Genomic DNA, 20,261 nt, shown 5'->3' on the forward strand with positions numbered 1-20,261 from the left:
ACGCGCCGTACGGTGGCTTGCAGAGTACGCACATAGACATGGATGTAGGTGCACGACGACCACTAGCCGTCACATGGTATATTGGCAGCGCCCAAGCACTTAAGATAAAGTTAATTACAGTCAAAATCAAAACAGACCAGGAGCTGCTACTACGAAAATTCTCAGAAAAGACGAAAATTTACTATTCAAATATCGCGAGAACTTTCTCAGGAGATGTGAAGACTACTGAAGAGGGCTATATGACACAGATCGCAAATAAACAACTCTGGAACATGAATCCATGAACAGTGTGGATGATGCCATCATTATGGAACTAGAAAAGAGCGCAATAGCTGCAACTAAATATGGGAAATATGTAGGTACAGAGACGATACCAGGGAAAATACTAAAGCGTTTTAACCAAGAAGGAATAAGAGAAATATTGAGGTTATCTAACAAATTCATTCTATCCTGGGCGTCTCCAGACACATATCTTCGCTGGTCGTCTTGTCTCTGTTTGAAGCGGGACTTATGAACACAATTATATTCCAGTCTAGGAGATTCCACGCCGAAGATGTGTACATTGACGCCCCGGATAATGATGGGTCGCCAGCCGGACTGTCATCCACCTTACGGCCCGACAACCAGGAGTGATGGTCTGGGGTGCCGTTTCTTTTGATAGCAGGACCCTTTTGGTAGCTATCGGTGACACTGTTATAGCAAAGCGATACGTCAGCGATATTGTACGCCTCATTTTGTTGCCCTTCTTGGCAAACCATCCTGGGCTTACGTTTCAGCATGATAATGCCCGCCTGCACACTGTGAGAGTTCCTACTGCTTGTTTTCATGCTTGCCAAACCCTACCTTAGGCATCAAGGTCGCCAGATCTCCCGCCAGTTGAGGACGTTTGGAGTATTATGGGCAGGGCCCTCCAACCATATCCGGAGTTTGGCGATTTAACGCACCAGTGGGTCAGAATTTGGCACGATATCTCTCAAGAGGACATCTTAGAACTATATCAGTCAATGCCAAGCCGAATAACTGCTTGCATAAGGACCGCAGGTGGACCAACGTGTTATTTGTATACTCAATTTGTGAGCCTCTTTCTCGTGAATAAATATTTTCTGAAATTTTAGTTTGGGACGGAATGAAGGTACAAGAAATGCAGTAGGTCTCTTGAAAATTTTGCTAGAGATATTTATTCGAAAGCCAAAAGATCCGAATATGTGCTTCATAGATATTTAATAACGTGGCCTGGGATAAGCTTGTAAATATGATGGGGGAAAAGAGGGCTGACTTGAAAACCAGCCGAGTTATAAAGTTGTTCTATTTGAATCAAAAAGTGTCAGTGGAAGTTGGAGGAGAAAGTATAACTGGGTAGACCTAAGGAAAGGAGCAAGATAAGGCTGTCGTCTGTCTCTTACGATTTTTAGTCTGTACTTTGAAAATATGATTGACCACTGCCCACTAAGTGATAAGGCGTTAAAAATAGAAAGAAGAAGACTATCGTGTTTGTGGTTTGCAGACGACATTGTCCTTCGAGCGACCGCTGAATGAAAAACATTTACAGGATATAGTGGATACCATTGTACATCAACACAAAGAAAACAGAAGTAAATTCACTAGTAGCAAATAAAAGGGTAAAGATAGTGCTGAATGGAGAAATGTTGTAACACGGTCTAAACTTTAAATATCTAGGAAGCAGGACAGAAACAGCACGGAAGAGCAGCCCAGAAATTAAAACCAGGGTAGCAATGTCGAAAGAGGCATTTTGAGAAAAAATCAGAATTTCCTGCACCAACATGGCGATACGTTTGAGGAAATAACTAATAAAATGTTTTGTATGGAATGTCCTCCAGTACAATTCTGAAACATTGAGACTGACGAAGTACATAGTGGACATGGTGGAGGATGAAGAGAATAAATTCGATGGATATAGTGAAAAATGAAGTAGAAAAAATTAAGTAGAGTGAAAAATGAAGTAGGGTAAGAGAGCAAAGACAGTTACTGGATGTAGTGAAAAGAAGAAAAAGAAACGGAACTGGTCTTACATGACGAAAAAAAGAGGGGCTTATAAAAACAGTATTAGAGATGCATATGGAAGGACAGAGAAGGTGAGGGAGGAAGAGATTTCGGATCCTGAATGATGCGATGGACGATAGCACATACAGCAACATTATGAATGAAGCAGTGGTTCGCAGGAACTGGAGGTACCAAGGACCTGCTAACATAGCAGAAAACTGTTGATGATGATTATGAAAAACTATCTTAGCATCCATTGCTTCGCTAGTGTAGACTCTATGCTCTCGACAGACTTTTTTGTTTGTTTCTTTTAATCGAAAATTTATGTTGTTTATGAATTGCAACATGTTGTAAACTTTGCACTCTACTTAAAGCCGTAGGAGCACGGTCTTATCCCAATGTACTTCGGACCAAAGCGCGATTCTGGCAGCTAGAGTCTGAATTCTTTGTTAATATTGCCGTTTGTCTTCCTATAGCGGTAATTCCATAGGAACTTTCATTCCCTGACACATATTTCTGTAGAAGCCACATGCAGATTAGCGTTAAAGTGTTTTAATATAACGAAAAATTTTCATACAAATTTTTATCTCATATTTCACATTGTTAGGGGTTGAATTTACAAAAGAACACTGAAACACATTTTTCTATTTCCAATCAAGAAACCTCATACGACTTTTCTTAGATTTAACTTTAAAATGCTTTATTAATGAAATATTCTCATAAAAATTTTCGTCCCCTATATCCAAAAACACTGAAGTCAGATACCAATTTCCATAGATGTAGCTTCAAAATGTTTCATTAGTACTTTAATAATGATTTATTTTCAAAAATAAAAGTTTCACCCACTACTTTACCCCGTAGTGGTCGAATTTCCAAAAATGCTGAACACATACAGTATTTATTTATTTCTGACTGAGAAACCAACTATCGATTTCGTAGTTCTAGCTTTAAAATTTCCTTAATAGCGACATAATTTCAAAAAAAACTTTCATCTCCTACTTCATCCCCTTAGGAGTGGAATTACGAACAGTCCCTTCTTAAACGATACGTACATTATAACAAAACATCCTCGCCAAATTTCAAGTTTGGGCTGGGCGGTAATGAGTCAGTCAGTCACTTAGGACATTGCTTTTCATACTGGGTGATTCGAAAATAACTGTACACACTTCGTGGGTGTAGTGTATGCATCAAAATAAGAGTAAAATGTGAAACAAAGTTTTCTCCGAAATTGGTTTATTTCAGAGTTATGCAGCAGACTTGGGATCACAGATGCAACATAAACAATAGAAAATTGTTTCTTCTCAGAAGGGACCCGAAATTCAATACAACTATGTGCTGTACATTTACGTCAAAGCATGTTCAGAATGATGTCGATGTAGAGGAAGACAGTGACGTGTTCGGCGTCTTAGACCTCCCGGAATATTGGAGGCTCCGTTCATATTATTCTGCACAGTTTCACAGCCGTATTCAGTTCGCTGCTGTAGATGTGCTGCATTCTCAGTTGCAGCACCACACACGAGCACCTTGAGACGGCCCCAAATGTAAAGCCCAGTTGATTAAGATGCGCAGATATGGCAGGCCAAGTAACTGGTCCTGCACGACCTATCCACTTATCGCCATAATCAACACTGAGGTAGTCTCTTGCCTGCCAGCTGTACCGTCGGGCATGAACCAGAAGTTGGTTCGTGTAGCGAGTGGGACATCATGAAGCAGACCACCCAATTCACGTTCCAAAAACTGTCGAAGCCATCTGTGAGTTAAGCACTGTGAAATAACATGCGGTCCGAGTAATTGATTGTCGGCTGTACTACACCAGATATTCACTGCAAAACGATGTTGCGGTCCTCGCACTGCAATTACGCGAACATTCTCGCATCCACTAGGCCACGTGGGTAAAGACGCTCTCAACCGCAAACAGTACCTCACGACCGAACAATGGATCTGCAGCTTGGCGGTCGACTAACCAAAGACAGGAATTCTGACGGCTAGCATAGTCTCCCGTGGCTTCTGGATATGAAATGGATGGAATTGCAGGCTCCGAAGCAGGTAACATACACTATTTCGGGAACCCTACAGTGCCACTTATACAGCGGATACTTACGGTCGGATCTTCATCCAACATTACCAGGAGCCTTTCAACATCCACTCCATCCCGTTGAGTCTGACGTTACCGCGGCATATCACCTATTCCATATTGTCTTAAGTGCCTGTCCACAGGTGTGAAAGTCTGATGGTTTCGTATTTTTCTGTCGTCATGTTGCTCGTGCATTGCCTTCTGATGTGTCGTAAAGGACATGCATATCCGCTTATTCAGCATTTGATTGGTTGCTTGGTTGATTTGAGGGAGGGGAGCAAATAGCGACCTCATCGGTCCCATCGGATGAGGGAAGGATGGGGAAAGAAGTCAGCTGTGCCCTTTCAAAGGAGCCATCCCGGCACGCGCCTGAAGCGATTTAGGGAAATCACAGAAAACGCATATCAGGATGACCGGACACTGGTTTTAACTGTCGACCTCCCGAATGCGAGTCCAGTGTGTTAACCACTTCTCCGCCTCGCTCAGTTCCAGCATTTGAATTCACCATCGTACCGTGTACAACGAATGTAGTCTATGTACTACCGACAGGATGAATGTACGTAGAACGTCTGGTGCCGCTATACCACATCACAGCCGTAGAGTGCAACAGACCACGCCAAAGTCAAGAAAACATAGGCATTTCACGTCAGAATCAATCGAGCAGTGTAGAAGGGTGTATAAGTAACATCAGTTGATACGCAGGCGAATGCGACACGCAAAATACACTGTTATGGAACGGAATGGACTACACCACCCAAAAATTGGAGGCTGTGTAGATCAGTGCAACAAAGTAAGCAGTTAAGATCGCAAAGAGATGGCCCTCTTTCACGCGGCCGGATGGGGTGATGTTACGTGACGCTCAATCGCCGATGCAGAGCCGTCGAACGAAGTGGAAACCTGCAGGCATGAGCTGGTAAGCCTCGGTGACGTCAGAGGGCGCGAAGTTAGTATGTAAGTGATTTCGAATGGGGCAGAAGGACTGGTCTTCGTGAACCAGGTTGTCGTAGCGTGACATTGCGCCTCGTACAGGGCATGCTACTACATCTACATCTACATCTACATGGATACTCTGCAAATCACATTTAAATGCCTGGCAGAAGGTTCATCGAACCACCTTCACAATTCTCTATCCTATATCTTTCCGTACGGGCTCTGATTTCCCTTATTTTGTCGTGGTGATCGTTCCTCCCTATGTAGGTCGGTGTCAACAAAATATTTTCGCATTCGGAGGAGAAAGTTGCTGATTGGAATTTCGTGAGAAAATTCCGTCGCAACAAAAAACGCCTTTCTGTTACCGATTTCCAGCCCAAATCCTGTATCATTTCCGTGACACTCTCTCCCATATTTCGCGATTATACAAAACGTGCTGCCTTTCTTTGAACTTTTTCGATGTACTCCGTCAGTCCTATCTGGTAAGGATCCCACACCGCGCAGCAATATTCTAAAAGAGAACGGACAAGCGTAGTATAGGTAGTCTCTCTCCTTAGTAGGCCTGTTACATTTTCTAAGTGTCCTGCCAATAAAACGCAGTCTTTGGTTAGCCTTCCCCACAACATTTTCTGTGTGTTCCTTCCAATTTAAGTTGTTACTAACTGTAATACCTAGGTATTTAGTTGAATTTACGGCTTTTAGATTAGACTGATTTATCGTGTGACCGAAGTTTAACGAGTTCCTTTTAGCACTCGTGTGGATGACCTCACACTTTTCGTTATTTAGGGTCAACTGCCACTTTTCGCACCATTCAGATATTTTTTATAAATCGTTTTGCAGTTTGTTCTGATCTTCTGATGATTTTATTAGTCGATAAACGACAGCGTCATCTGCAAACAACCGAAGACGATTGCTCATATTGTCTCCCAAATCGTGTATATAGATAGGGAACAGCAAAGGGCCTATAACACTACCTTGGGGAACGCCAGAAATCACTTCTGTTTTACTCGATGACTTTCCGTCAATTACTACGATCTGTGACATCTCTGACAGGAAATCACAAATCCAGTCACATAACTGAGACGATATTCCATAAGCACACAATTTCCCTACGAGCCGCTTGTGTGGTACAGTGTCAAAAGCCTTCCGGAAATCCAGAAATACGGAATCGATCTGAAATCGCTTGTCAATAGCACTCAACACTTCATGTGAATAAAGAGCTAGTTGTGTGTCAATAGACAGTTTTCTTCGAGTTTTCTACGAGAGTGATGCTTGTTTGGAATCAGTGGATAGATGGGAGGGAAGGAAGGAAGATCATGGTCTAACGTCCGATCGGCAACGAAGACGTTAGAGACGGGGCGTAATATGGGATCGCTAGTGGTGGTGACAGAAATCGACCGTGTTCTCTGCAAAGGTGACTAGATGAAGGTTGTAATCAGCAACGAGCGGGTACTGGAGCACATAATGTGACCACAGCGCTGGACGACAGCACCCGGCTCCATAACAGAGGTCGCTAAGGCACGACTGAAAGCAACGCTCCGCTGGGAGATAGCCTAGTCGAATCCTGGTCGTGTAAGAATTTTTCGTCACCGCTATTTGACCGGCAAGTGGAAAGAAGTGATGGCGCGAACGTCCTAATCATCAGACTTTGTGTCAATGCGAACGTCTATGCGATGTCTCATGGAGAGTGTCACGTGACACTGTTGGCGGTATTCCAACCTGGGGGTGGGGACGTTAAACCGGCCGCTGTGACCGCGCGGTTCTAGGCGCTTTGGAACGTCCCCTTTGAACAATTATACATGACTGTGCTTAAACTGACACACAATATTTTTTTTAGCGCAACGCAATCTGACTTTCAATAATCTCTACAAAAGAATGGCCCTGAATAACATTAACCTATACCTTTCACAAATCACTTACCTCACAAAAATCTTCGTTACTCGAACTACTGCAATACAGCGAGCGCCACTACTGCCAGCTAAATAAAAGATTCAAACTACGGAAGGCACTAACTACTGATAGGCATAGACAGCAAATGAAAGATTTTAATAGAGAACAAACAATGTATTTACCTTAATAGTCATAATATATATAGCAGTTCATGACATCCAGTCTTACAAATTTCAAAACTCCGCCATCTCTCTCCCCACATCCACAACTGCTGACGGCTCACCTCCAACTGCGCAACGCTACGCGCTGTTCACATCCAGCTGCCCAACACTACAATGGCAGACAACAATGCAAACTAGCCACAGACTGCACACAGCACAGCCAGTGATTTTCATACAGAGCGCTACGTAACGTTGCCAATAAGAAAACATAAACAGCCTACTTACAGATTCAGTGCGGAACCTGCCTCGGGCATGGATGTGTGTGATGTTCTTAGGCTAGTTAGGTTTAAGTAGTTCTAAGTCTACGGGACAGATGATCTCCGATGCTAAGTCCCATAGTGCTTAGAGCCATTTCGGTGGGGATGTTAACCGCGGCGGCCGCTTCGGTGCTAATCTGCATCTACATCTACATACACCCTCCGCAAGCCACCTACTTCCTATTCTGTTCCACTTGCAAATAGAACGAGTCAAAAACGACTGTTTGTAGCTCTGTACGAGCCCTAATTCCTCTCATCTTATCTTCATGGTCCTTACGCGAAATGTACGTTGGTGTCAGCAGAATCGTTCTGCAGTCATCCTCAAATATCGGCTCTATAAATGTTCTCGGTAGTGCTTCTCGAAAAGAACGTCACCTCCCAACCAGGGAAACCCATTTGAGTTCTTAAAGCATCCTCGCAATACTGGTGTTTTGTTCGAATCTACCAGAAACAGATGTAACAGGCCGCTTCGTGCTTTGATGTCTTCCTTCAATCCGACCTGGTCCAGATCCCAAACACTCTAACAGCATTCAACAATGGGTCGCGCAAGTGTCCTATATGCGGTCTCCTTTACAGATGAAGCACACTTTCCTAAAATTCTCCCAATAAACCGAAGTCCACTATTCTCCTTCCCTACTACAGTCCTTATATGCTCATTCCATTTAATGTTGCTCTGCAATGTTACACACAGATATTTAATCGAAGTGTCTGTGTCAAGCAGCACACTGCTAATGCTGTATCCGGACATTACGGGTTTGTTATTCCTACTCATCCTCATCAACTTATATTTTTCTACATTTAGAGCCAGCTGCCATTCATCATACAAACTAGAAAACTTATACAACTCATCTTGTATCCTACTACAGTCACTCAACGACGACATCTCCTCGCACACCACAGCGTCATCAGGAAACAGCCCCAGACTGCTGCATTCGCTGTTCGCCAGATCATTTACATACACTCCTGGAAATGGAAAAAAGAACACATTGACACCGGTGTGTCAGACCCACCATACTTGCTACGGACACTGCAAGAGGGCTGTACAAGCAGTGATCACACGCACGGCACAGCGGACACACCAGGAACCGCGGTGTTGGCCGTCGAATGGCGCTAGCTGCGTAGCATTTGTGCACCGCCGCCGTCAGTGTCAGCCAGTTTGCCGTGGCATACGGAGCTCCATCGCAGTCTTTAACACTGGTAGCATGCCGCGACAGCGTGGACGTGAACCGTATGTGCAGTTGACGGACTTTGAGCGAGGGCGTATAGTGGGCATGCGGGAGGCCGGGTGGACGTACCGCCGAATTGCTCAACACGTGGGGCGTGAGGTCTCCACAGTACATCGATGTTGTCGCCAGTGGTCGGCGGAAGGTGCACGTGCCCGTCGACCTGGGACCGGACCGCAGCGACGCACGGATGCACGCCAAGACCGTAGGATCCTACGCAGTGCCGTAGGGGACCACACCGCCACTTCCCAGCAAATTAGGGACACTGATGCTCCTGGGGTATCGGCGAGGACCATTCGCAACCGTCTCCATGAAGCTGGGCTACGGTCCCGCACACCGTTAGGCCGTCTTCCGCTCACGCCCCAACATCGTGCAGCCCGCCTCCAGTGGTGTCGCGACAGGCGTGAATGGAGGGACGAATGGAGACGTGTCGTCTTCAGCGATGAGAGTCGCTTCTGCCTTGGTGACAATGATGGTCGTATGCGTGTTTGGCGCCGTGCAGGTGAGCGCCACAATCAGGACTGCATACGACCGAGGCACACAGGGCCAACACCCGGCATCATGGTGTGGGGAGCGATCTCCTACACTGGCCGTACACCACTGGTGATCGTCGAGGGGACACTGAATAGTGCACGGTACATCCAAACCGTCATCGAACCCATCGTTTTACCATTCCTAGACCGGCAAGGGAACTTGCTGTTCCAACAGGACAATGCACGTCCGCATGTATCCCGTGCCACCCAACTTGCTCTAGAAGGTGTAAGTCAACTACCCTGGCCAGCAAGATCTCCGGATCTGTCCCCCACTGAGCATGTTTGGGACTGGATGAAGCGTCGTCTCACGCGGTCTGCACGTCCAGCACGAACGCTGGTCCAACTGAGGCGCCAGGTGGAAATGGCATGGCAAGCCGTTCCACAGGACTACATCCAGCATCTCTACGATCGTCTCCATGGGAGAATAGCAGCCTGCATTGCTGCGAAAGGTGGATATACACTGTACTAGTGCCGACATTGTGCATGCTCTGTTGCCTGTGTCTATGTGCCTGTGGTTCTGTCAGTGTGATCATGTGATGTATCTGACCCCAGGAATGTGTCAATAAAGTTTCCCCTTCCTGGGACAATGAATTCACGGTGTTCTTATTTCAATTTCCAGGAGTGTATATACAAAATAACGGCGGTCCTATCACACTTCCCTGGGGCACCCCTGAAGCTATCCTTGTCTCTGATGAACACACGCCACCGAGAACAACATCCTGTGTTCTGTTACTTAAGAATTCTTTGAGTCACCCACGGTCTGGAAACTCCTTCGAGAGGAGCAGGCTGCGGGCTGGCATCGGGCTTCACCCTCACTCGTCTCTCACCACCACACAACACGAACACGATGCCATACTATACGAAATGTGGCTACAGAATAACGGGATTGATGCTGTCACAGAGTAAGTACGCATGCGCCAAAGATGAATGATCAACAGCTGTGATGCGTCATGCCTACGCAGTCGAATGCGGCATCTCCGGTGACTATAGTCAAATCAGTGTGGCCGGGGCTTCCATTTGTGTAACACTTGTTACTTTCTTTTGCCGGAGAAGTGATAAGTGTAATACACTGAAGAGTGAAAGAAACTGGTACACCTGCCTAATATCGTGTAGCGGCCACGCGAGCACGCACATGTGCCGCAACACGACGTGGCATGGACTCCACTGTATGAAGTAGTGACGGAGGGAATTGACACCAGGGCTGTCCATAAATCCGTAAGAATAAGAGAGGGTGGAGATCTCTTCTGAACAGCACGTTGCAAGGCATCCCAGATATGCTCAATAATGGTCATGTCTGGGGAGTTTGGTGGCCGACGGAAGTGTTTAAACTCAGAAAAGTGTTCCTGGAGCAACTCTGTAGCAATTCTGGACGTGTGGCGTGTCGCATTGTAATGCTGGAATTTCCCAAGTCCACCAGAATGCACAATGGCCATGAACGGATGCAGTTGATTGTTTTCGAGCGTGTCACCTGCCAGAGTCGTATCTAGACTACCAGGGGCCCCCATGCACACGCTCCATAACATTACAGAGTTTCCACCAGCTTGAACAGTCCCCTGCTGACATGCAAGGTCCATGGATTCATGATGTTGTCTCCATACCCGTACACGTCCATCCGCTCGATACAATTTGAAACTAGACTCGTATCATGTTTCCAGTTAGCAACTGTCCAGCGTCGCTGTTGACGGGCCAAGGCGAGGCGTAAAGCTTTCTGTCGTGCAGTCATCAAGGGTACACGAGTGGTCTTTCGGCTGCGATGATGCTACGTTGAATGGTTTGCACTCTGACACTTGTTGATGTCCCAGCATTCAAATATGCAGCAGTTTGAGGAAAGATTGCATTTCTGTCACGTTGAACGAGTCTCTTCAGTCATCGATGGTCCCGTTCTTGCAGAATCTTTCTCCGGCCGCAGCGATACCGGAGATTTGATGTTTTACCGGATTCCTGATATTCACGGTACATTCGTGAAATAGCCGTACGGGAAAATCCCCACTTCATCGCTACCTCGGAGATTCTGTGTCTCGTCGCTCGTGCGACGATTATAACACCGCGTTAAAACTCACTTAAATCGTGATAACCTGCCATTGTAGCAGTAGTAAGCGATCTAACAACTCAGGAGGCTGTCGGAGCGCTAAAAGGTAGCCAGCGGCTCTGAAGGGTGGTCAGTACAACAGCTCCAGTCAGGCTCCTTCAGGAGCTAACCAAACGACAAGAGCGGAACGAATTAAGTCGTCGCCACCTATTGGTGACACCTTGCTGCTATGATACGTTGCCTCTTCTGTGATCGGGGTACTGATGTCGGAGAGGTACTGGCCAGCAGACTCTCATAAATATTCCTTCCCCTCAAAATCAGACGCCCACTCTCAGATGTACTCACTTGTTATCATGTGCTGGCCGACGTTCTCTGTACACGACCATATTGGGGTACACACGATTTTCCCAGACAGGTTAATATATGCAATTGTTGAACCACTCCATATGAAAGGTGACAAGACAGACTTGAACAGGTATCGTCCAAATCTCTTACTGACATCTTTTTCGAAAATAAAGGAAAAAGTCCTCCCACGAACCATGGACCTTGCCGTTGGTGGGGAGGCTTGCGTGCCTCAGCGATACAGATAGCCGTACCGTAGATGCAACCACAAAGGAGGGGTATCTGTTGAGATGCCAGACAAACGTGTGGTTCCTGAAGAGGGGCAGCAGCCTTTTCAGTAGTTGCAGGGCCAACAGTCTGGATGATTGACTGATCTGGCCTTGTAACACTAACCAAAACGGCCTTGTTGTGCTGGTACTGCGAACGGCTGAAAGCAAGGGAAACTACAGCCGTAATTTTTCCCGAGGGCACGCAGCATTACTGTATGGTTAAATGATGATGGCGTCCTCTTGGGTAAAATATTCCGGAGGTAAAATAGTCCCCCATTCGGATCTCCGGGCGGGGCCTACTCAGGAGGACGTTGTTTTGGGGAGAAAGAAAACTGGCGTTCTACGGATCGGAGAGTGGAATGTCAGATCCCGTAATCCAGCAGGTAGGTTAGAAAATTTAAAAACGGAAATGGATAGGTTAAAGTTAGATATAGTGGGAATTAGTGAAGTTCGGTGGCAGGAGGAACAAGACTTTTGGTCGGGTGAATACAGGGTTATAAATACAAAATCAAATAGGCGTAATGCAGGAGTAGGTTTAATAATGAATGAAAAAATAGGAGTACGGGTAAGCTACTACAAACAGCATAGCGAACGCATTATTGTGGCCAAGGTAGACACAAAGCCCATGCCTACTACAGTAGTACAAGTTTATATGCCAACTAGCTCTGCAGATGACGAAGAAATTGATGAAATGTACGATGAGATAAAAGAAATTATTCAGGTAGTGAAGGGAGACGAAAATTTAATAGTCATGGGTGACTGGAATTCAAGAGTAGGAAAAGGAAGAGAAGGAAACATAGTAGGTGAATATGGATGGGGGCTAAGAAATGAAAGAGGAAGCCGCCTGGTAGAATTTTGCGTGGAGCATAACTTAATCATAGCTAACACCTGGTTCAAGAATCATGAAAAAAGGTTGTATACATGGAAAAACCCTGGAGATACTAAAAGGTTTCAGATAGATTATATAATGGTAAGACAGAGATTTAGGAACCAGGTTTTAAATTGTAAGACATTTCCAGGGACAGATGTGGACTCTGACCACACTCTATTGGTTATGAACTGCAGATTGAAACTGAAGAAACTGCAAAAAGTTGGGAATTTGAGGAGATGGGACCTGGATAAACTGACTAAACCAGAGGTTGTAGAGAGCTTCAAGGAGAGCATTAGGGAACGATTGACAAGGATGGGGGAAAGAAACAAACTAGAATAAGAATGGGTAGCTTTGAGAGATGAAGTAGTAGGTAGGTAGTAGTAGGTAAAAAAACGAGAGCTAATAGAAATCCTTGGGTAACAGAAGAGATATTGAGTTTAATTGATGAAAGGAGAAAACATAAAAATGCAGTAAATGAAGCAGGCAAAAAGGAATACAAACGTCTCAAAAATGAGATCGATAGGAAGTGCAAAATGGCTAAGCATGGATGGCTAGAGGACAAATGTAAGGATGTAGAGGCACATATCACTAGGAGTAAGATAGATACTGCCTACACAAAAATTAAAGAGACCTTTGGAGAAAAGAGAACCACTTGCATGAATATCAAGGGCTCAGATGGAAACTAAATTCTAAGCAAAGAAGGGAAAGCAGAAAGGTGAAAGGAGTATATAGAGGTTCTATAAAAGGGCGATGTACTTGAGGACAATATTATGGAAATCGAAGAGGATGTGGATGAAGATGAAATGGGAGATATGATACTGTGTCAAGAGTTTGACACAGCATGAAAGACCTAAATCGAAACAAGGCCCCGGTAGTAGACAACATTCCATTAGAACTACTGACAGCCTTGGGAGAGACAGGCCTAATAAAACTCTACCATCTGGCGAGCAAGATGTGTGAGACAGGCAAAATACCCTCAGACTTCAAGAAGAATATAATAATTCCAATCCCAAAGAAAACAGATGTTGACATATGTGAAAATTACCGAACTATTAGTTTAATAAGCCACGGCCGCAAAAAACTAACACGAATTCTTTACAGACGAATGGAAAAACTGGTAGAAGCCGACCTCGGGGAAGATCAGTTTGGATTCCGTAGAAAAGTTGGAACACGTCAGGCAATACTGACCCTACGACTTACTTTAGAAAATAGATTAAGGAAAGGCAAAACTACGTTTCTAGCATTTGTACACTTAGAGAAAGCTTTTGACAATGTTGACTGGAATACTCTCTTTCAAATTCTGAAGGTGGTAGGGGTAAAAATACAGGGAGCGAAAGGCTATTTACAATTCGTACAGAAACCAGATGGCAGTTATAAGAGTCGGGGGGCATGAAAGAGAAGCAGTGGTTGGGAAGGGAGTGAGACAGAGTTGTAGCCTATCCCCGATGTTATTCAATCTGTATATTGAGCAAGCAGTAAAGGAAACAAAAAAAAAGTTCGGAGTTGGTATTAAAATCCATGGAGAAGAAATAAAAACTTTGAGGTTCGCCGATGACATTGTAATTCTGTCAGAGACAGCAAAGGACTTGGAAAAGCAGTTCAAGGGAATGGACAGTGTCTTGAAAGGAGGATATAAGATGAACATCAACCAAAAAATGGTTCAAATGGCTCTGAGCACTATGGGACTCAATTGCTGAGGTCATTAGTCCCCTAGAACTTAGAACTAGTTAAACCTAACTAACCTAAGGACATCACAAACATCCATGCCCGAGGCAGGATTCGAACCTGCGACCGTAGCGGTCTTGCGGTTCCAGACTGCAGCGCCTTTAACCGCACGGCCACTTCGGCCGGCGAACATCAACAATAGCAAAACGAGGATTATGGAATGTAGTCGAGTTAAATCGGGTGATGTTGAGAGAATTAGATTAGGAAATGAGACACTTAAAGTAATAAAGGAGTTTTGCTATTTGGAGAGCAAAATAACTGACGATGGTCGAAGTAGAGAGGATATAAAATGTAGACTGGCGATGGCAAGGGAAGCGTTTCTGAAGAAAAGAAATTTGCTAACATCGAATATAGATTTAAGGGTCAGGAAGAAGTTTCTGAAAGTATTTGTATGGAGTGTGGCCATGTATGGAAGTGGAACATGGACGATAAATAGTTTAGACAAGAAGAGAATAGAAGCTTTCGAAATGTGGTGCTACAGAAGAATGCTGAAGATTACATGAGTAGATCACGTACCTAATGAGGAGGTATTGAATAGAAATGGGGAGAAGAGAAAATTGTGGCACAACTTGACTAGAAGAAGGGATCGGTTGGTAGGGCATATTCTGAGGCATCAAGGGATCACCAATTTAGTAGCGTGGCGGGTGAAAGTCGTAGAGGGAGACCAAGAGATGAATACACTAAGCAGATTCAGAAGGATGTAGGTTGCGGTAGGTACTGGGAGATGAAGAAGTTTACACAGGATAGAGTAGCATGGAGAGCTGCATCAAACCAGTCTCTGGGCTGAAGACCACAACAACAACAACAAGGAAAAAGTAATGTACTCAAGCATAGTTGCACACTTAAGTAGAAGCAATTTACTTAACATATCATAGTTTGGATCCCAGAAGGGTTAGTCGTCTGAGAGCGCTATTATACATTCGCTCATCAAACAGTACATGCCTTAAATAATAATATATCGCCAGGTGGTGTTGTTTGCGATCTTTTAAAAGCATTTGATTGTTTAGGTCATGTTACTCTCTTAGAAAAACTTAAGATTTTGTGGAACTGATGGATTTACGCACAGATGGTTTGAAACATACTTAACAAACAAAATGTAAAAGATTGTGCTGAATAATCCAGAAAATTTCGGGAATATAGACAATTTTAGTGACCAGGAAAAAAAAGAGTCACAAAGGGAGTCCCACAGGTTACAATTTTAGGTCCACTCTTATTCCTAATATATGTGAATGAGCCTTCCACTTAACATTCAACAAGCAAAATTGGTATTTTTTGCAGCTAGTCTTATAATAAATCTCATTAGAAAGAAAGCAACAGAATAGTTGGTATATAACATTTTACAAAGAATTATTAACTGGTTCTCTGAAAATATATTCTCCCTAGATTTTGAAAAAATACACCACATCCAGTTATTTATAAGAAATAGAATGACACCAACACTGACGTAGCATAATAGCATGAGTCAATAAGTAGGCCAGAATGCACCAGATTTTGGCCTGTATATATTCATGAAAACTCGAACTAGAGGAAGCACTTACTGAGCTTCTCAAACGGTGATTATCAGTTACTTTTTCTCTTCTTATAGTTGCTAATCTTGCAAACAAACGTAACAACCACCTGACATATTTCCACTCAATAATGTCATACAGAATAATTTTCTGGGGTAGCTCAACACTTAGAAAGAAAGTATTGATTACACAAAAGCGAGCAGTAACAATTATATCTGGCGTTCACCCATGGACGTCAATTACATACCTCTTGAAGAAGCTACGCATTTTAATCGCGCCTTCACAATTACTCTATCACAATTTCAGACTAACTGTCACGTCCATACCTACAACACTAGAGTGAAAAAGACCTTTATTACCAATCGTTAAAAAACTGATTCGTCACACATCATTTCGATAAAAAAAAACGATGGAACATGTAACTACCTGACTAGCTGTGTATGTGACGCCATCTAGCACTGTCTAGGTCTGCTGCTGACTTCGAGGTGAAGACTACTGCAGAGTCATATGAAGTATCCAGTTATCTACCTAGGGATTATTCGCCAGTAGCGTTACGCACCTACCAGTGCTGGAGACCTTATGCAGACGACAGCACCTTCACATCGCTGGATATCTGTGTGGGTGACTTGCTCCTATTGGCGGCCACCTCTCCAGTGGGGCACCTGTTCAAGTTGTGGCTCGGTCTCTCTGTCGCTGTGCACTGGTTCCATCAACACTGATCATCATTCAGCAGAGCACACCGCTTCGACGTTGATTTCGCTGGGTAGCAAGGTTTTAGTACTATCCTACCCTGTGCTGTATTCTGTGCACCGCAGTGGGTTGGAAGCCTGGATGGGGTTTCCGTCCATTAACAGTAGGGTGCGATCTCTGCCAGCTATGGCCGCCTTGCGCACTCCAGCATCTGGCGCTACTTGTACACGCCACTACCCAGACGTAACTAAGGACAACGGCTCACTGAGCTCTGTGGCCTACTATATTATCTCGGGGTCGACAGTCTTTCCTTGAGTAGCGACCACACCTCTGTACTTAGTATGAATAAAAGTCCCCTAAACCAGGGAAATCTTACTAGGAGTCTGCCTTTGGCTTTCAATTACTGCCACCAGTCTCAGCCCGTGTCCTGGAGAAGGATGTGCATCCTGATCTTTGCACAACCGCTTCCTCCACCACACTAGAGGACACGTCCCTGGCCTCTAGAGGTTGTACTACATCAGTTATTATTATGCACATATAGGCCGCTAAGGACCATATGAAGTGTTTATCTGAAGTGAGATTTTCTCAAGTGCCACACTCCTTACATCCTCTCAATATACATTTTCTTCTTTTCTACCTACCAACGTGTTCCTGCCTTGAACTCCTTGACCTCTTGGACCACTTTCCGCTTGAGTACTTTGTGGTTGTTTGTTTGTCTATCTCGTATATCTGAGTTCGTTATGCCATCATTCTTGAGGTGTATTCTGACTTCAGTCACCCACCTCATGTTCTTAATGGTTTCTTTGTACTCCAAGGTGTGCTTAGTTAGTCTTTTGTGCGGCATTCTCTTGATATCCAGAATGAGAATTTCACTCTGCAGTGGAGTGTGCGCTGATATGAAACTTCCTGGCAGATTAAAACTGTGTGCCCGACCGAGACTCGAACTCGGGACCTTTGCCTTTCGTGGGCAAGTGCTCTACCAACTGAGCTACCGAAGCACGACTCGCGCCCGGTACGCACAGCTTTACTTCTGCCAGTACCTCGTCTCCTACCTTCCAAACTTTACAGAAGCTCTCCTGCGAACCTTGCAGAACTAGCACTCCTGAAAGAAAGGATATTGCGGAGACATGGCTTAGCCACAGCCTGGGGGATTTTTCCAGAATGAGATTTTCACTCTGCAGCGGAGTGTGCGCTGATATGAAACTTCCTGGCAGATTAAAACTGTGTGCCCGACCGAGACTCGAACTCGGGACCTTTGCCTTTCGCGGGCAAGTGCTCTACCACCTGAGCTACCGAAGCACGACTCACGCCCGGCACTCACAGCACTTGCCCGCGAAAGGCAAAGGTCCCGAGTTCGAGTCTCGGTCGGGCACACAGTTTTAATCTGCCAGGAAGTTTCATTCTCCTGATATGTCCACAAAATGTCAGTGGACGTTTCTTCATACCATGTACGACACTTTCCAGGCCCATTAATGTGACCATCTGCCAAAAGCCTGAATAATCAGCTTTTACAGGTTGGACCAATTCGAGAAATGCAAGAAGAGGTTGTGTGAAGTTCTGGAAGGTAGCAACATGGATGTGGAACCATGCCGACTCCAGAGCCATGGCCAACTGCACTAATTGAGGATCAATGGCGTCAAAAATCCGATCGAGGTGGTCCCACAGCTTCTCGACTGAGTTTAAATCTGGGGTATCTGGTGGCTAGGGCAGTATGGTGAAGGCAACCTGCTGCTCTTCAAACCGCCCACGTACACTGCGAGATATTTGATATGTTACATTGTCTTGCTGTTAGATGCCATCGTGCCAAAGAAAAAGAAAAGGTGTGTAGGGGTAGACATGGTCCCCAAGATTAGATGCATGGTTTTTTTTTCCATTGAGACTTCCTGAACGACGAGATCACCCAGGAAATGCCACTAAAGCATTCCCAGAACATAACTTTCTTGAAGGATGTTTGCTTTTATACATCTCATGCCGTACACATCAACAGTTATCTGCCCGATAGGGCATAACACCTGATTCATCTGAAAAGGCCTTCAGTCGCCACTCATTGGACGTCCAGCTGTCGTAGTGGCTTGTAAATTCCAGACTTCTCCGCCTATGAACACCAGTCATCATGGGTACATGAACCAGGCGCCTCCTGCGGAGACCCATAAACACCAACGTTCACTGAACGGTCATTGAAAGGACAATGTTGGTAGCCCCTTGGGTGTTGCTTGTCTGTTCGCCCGTACACATCTCCACAGCTGTCATTCACAACTGTCATCTATGGCAGATGGTGCACCACAGTCTGACACTCCACTCCTTTTCCCTATCATCAGACATCAGCAAAAACACCCTGTGAGTGCGTAAGCGTCTTTAGAATAAAGGACTTGGGTTAAGAGTGGACCCTTATTCTATGACAGTGCACGTCGGTGTTAAGCTGTACACAAATTGTTTTTAATTCAGGATTATTGTCAAAGAAGTATACGAATTTACATAGGTTGTAACACGACAATGTTAGGACAGTTGTCAATATAACGCATTACGTCCTGTTTAATCGAAATAACACTGAACACAACGATAGCAAATTTGAACCAGAAGGTTCACTACAAAATAACTACTACTACTACTACTACTACTACCACTACTACTACTACACCATAAAGTTGGCCAATATTACGACAAATCATCGGATTCCGGTTCTGAGTTCGGTACTAATTCGGATGACAATCAAGTCTACGGAGGATGGTTAGTTTTTGTGACAAGCTGAGCAAAAGATTACTCAAGGTTGCTCGAGTTCACAGTGAACGCAAGCTGGTGAACCAACAATTTTACGCCTCTGCTAGTGGTATTTACATTAGCTGCAATGAGCTATTGGCTCGTCCTCTGAAAATCCTATAAAAGCTAATCAAAATCTTTACTGATTATATCAGCAGAAACTGTTTTATGTTTTTCGTTAGGCGAGAAAACATGCACTCGTCCCTAGTCTTGAAATATGGCGATATACACGTGCTTAGATGGAGCAGCGTACATATTACAATGCCCTCTCAGTTCTCGAAAGAACAATTAACTACATGGTTGTTTCGTTTCCCCGCTGTTGGAGCTCACTGACTCTTCAGCTAATCTGTAGTGAATGTCAGCGAAAGTGAATGCAATGTTCACACAAAATTCCTCTTTTGGCCTCGTACAGAGCGTGATGTGCCCTGTTCTGCACTTGTCACTGGTTCAGAGGAGAATCCCTCATGCTTTCGGTTGTAACCTGCCCCTCACTTATCGACCTTAATGACAGTGAAAAATTAAACTGCGTGTACCTAATGGGAATTTGGGAAAAGCAATCGTCACCGAAGTTATCTGTCGGTAAAGAGGGAGGAAAGGGTTACATCTAAATGAAAGGAAAAATGCAAATGAAACTGGTGGAAATTAATTTTGAAAAGCGGTAAAGTTAATAAAGAAAGTAAATGTGCGGCCGTTACGTTAACAATTAACTAGCGGTAATTAGATATTTGAGATTTGGGGAAAATTACGGTCGCCAGTCCTATGGACAACTACTATAATAACTGAAGAAGAAAGGTTATTGCACATATAATTAGCACTAAATGCACTGAAGGTTGACACGTGTTGTGTGAAAACTGAAAGTTTGTCAGAAGTAATAAATTTCGCTACACTCTGACTTAATTTAGCAAAAGAATTAATAAAACCGGAAAATTGAAAGCTATTTT

The sequence above is a fragment of the Schistocerca americana genome, chromosome 8 (genome assembly GCF_021461395.2).
Source record: "Schistocerca americana isolate TAMUIC-IGC-003095 chromosome 8, iqSchAmer2.1, whole genome shotgun sequence".
In the NCBI taxonomy this organism is placed as follows: Eukaryota; Metazoa; Arthropoda; class Insecta; order Orthoptera; family Acrididae; genus Schistocerca; species Schistocerca americana.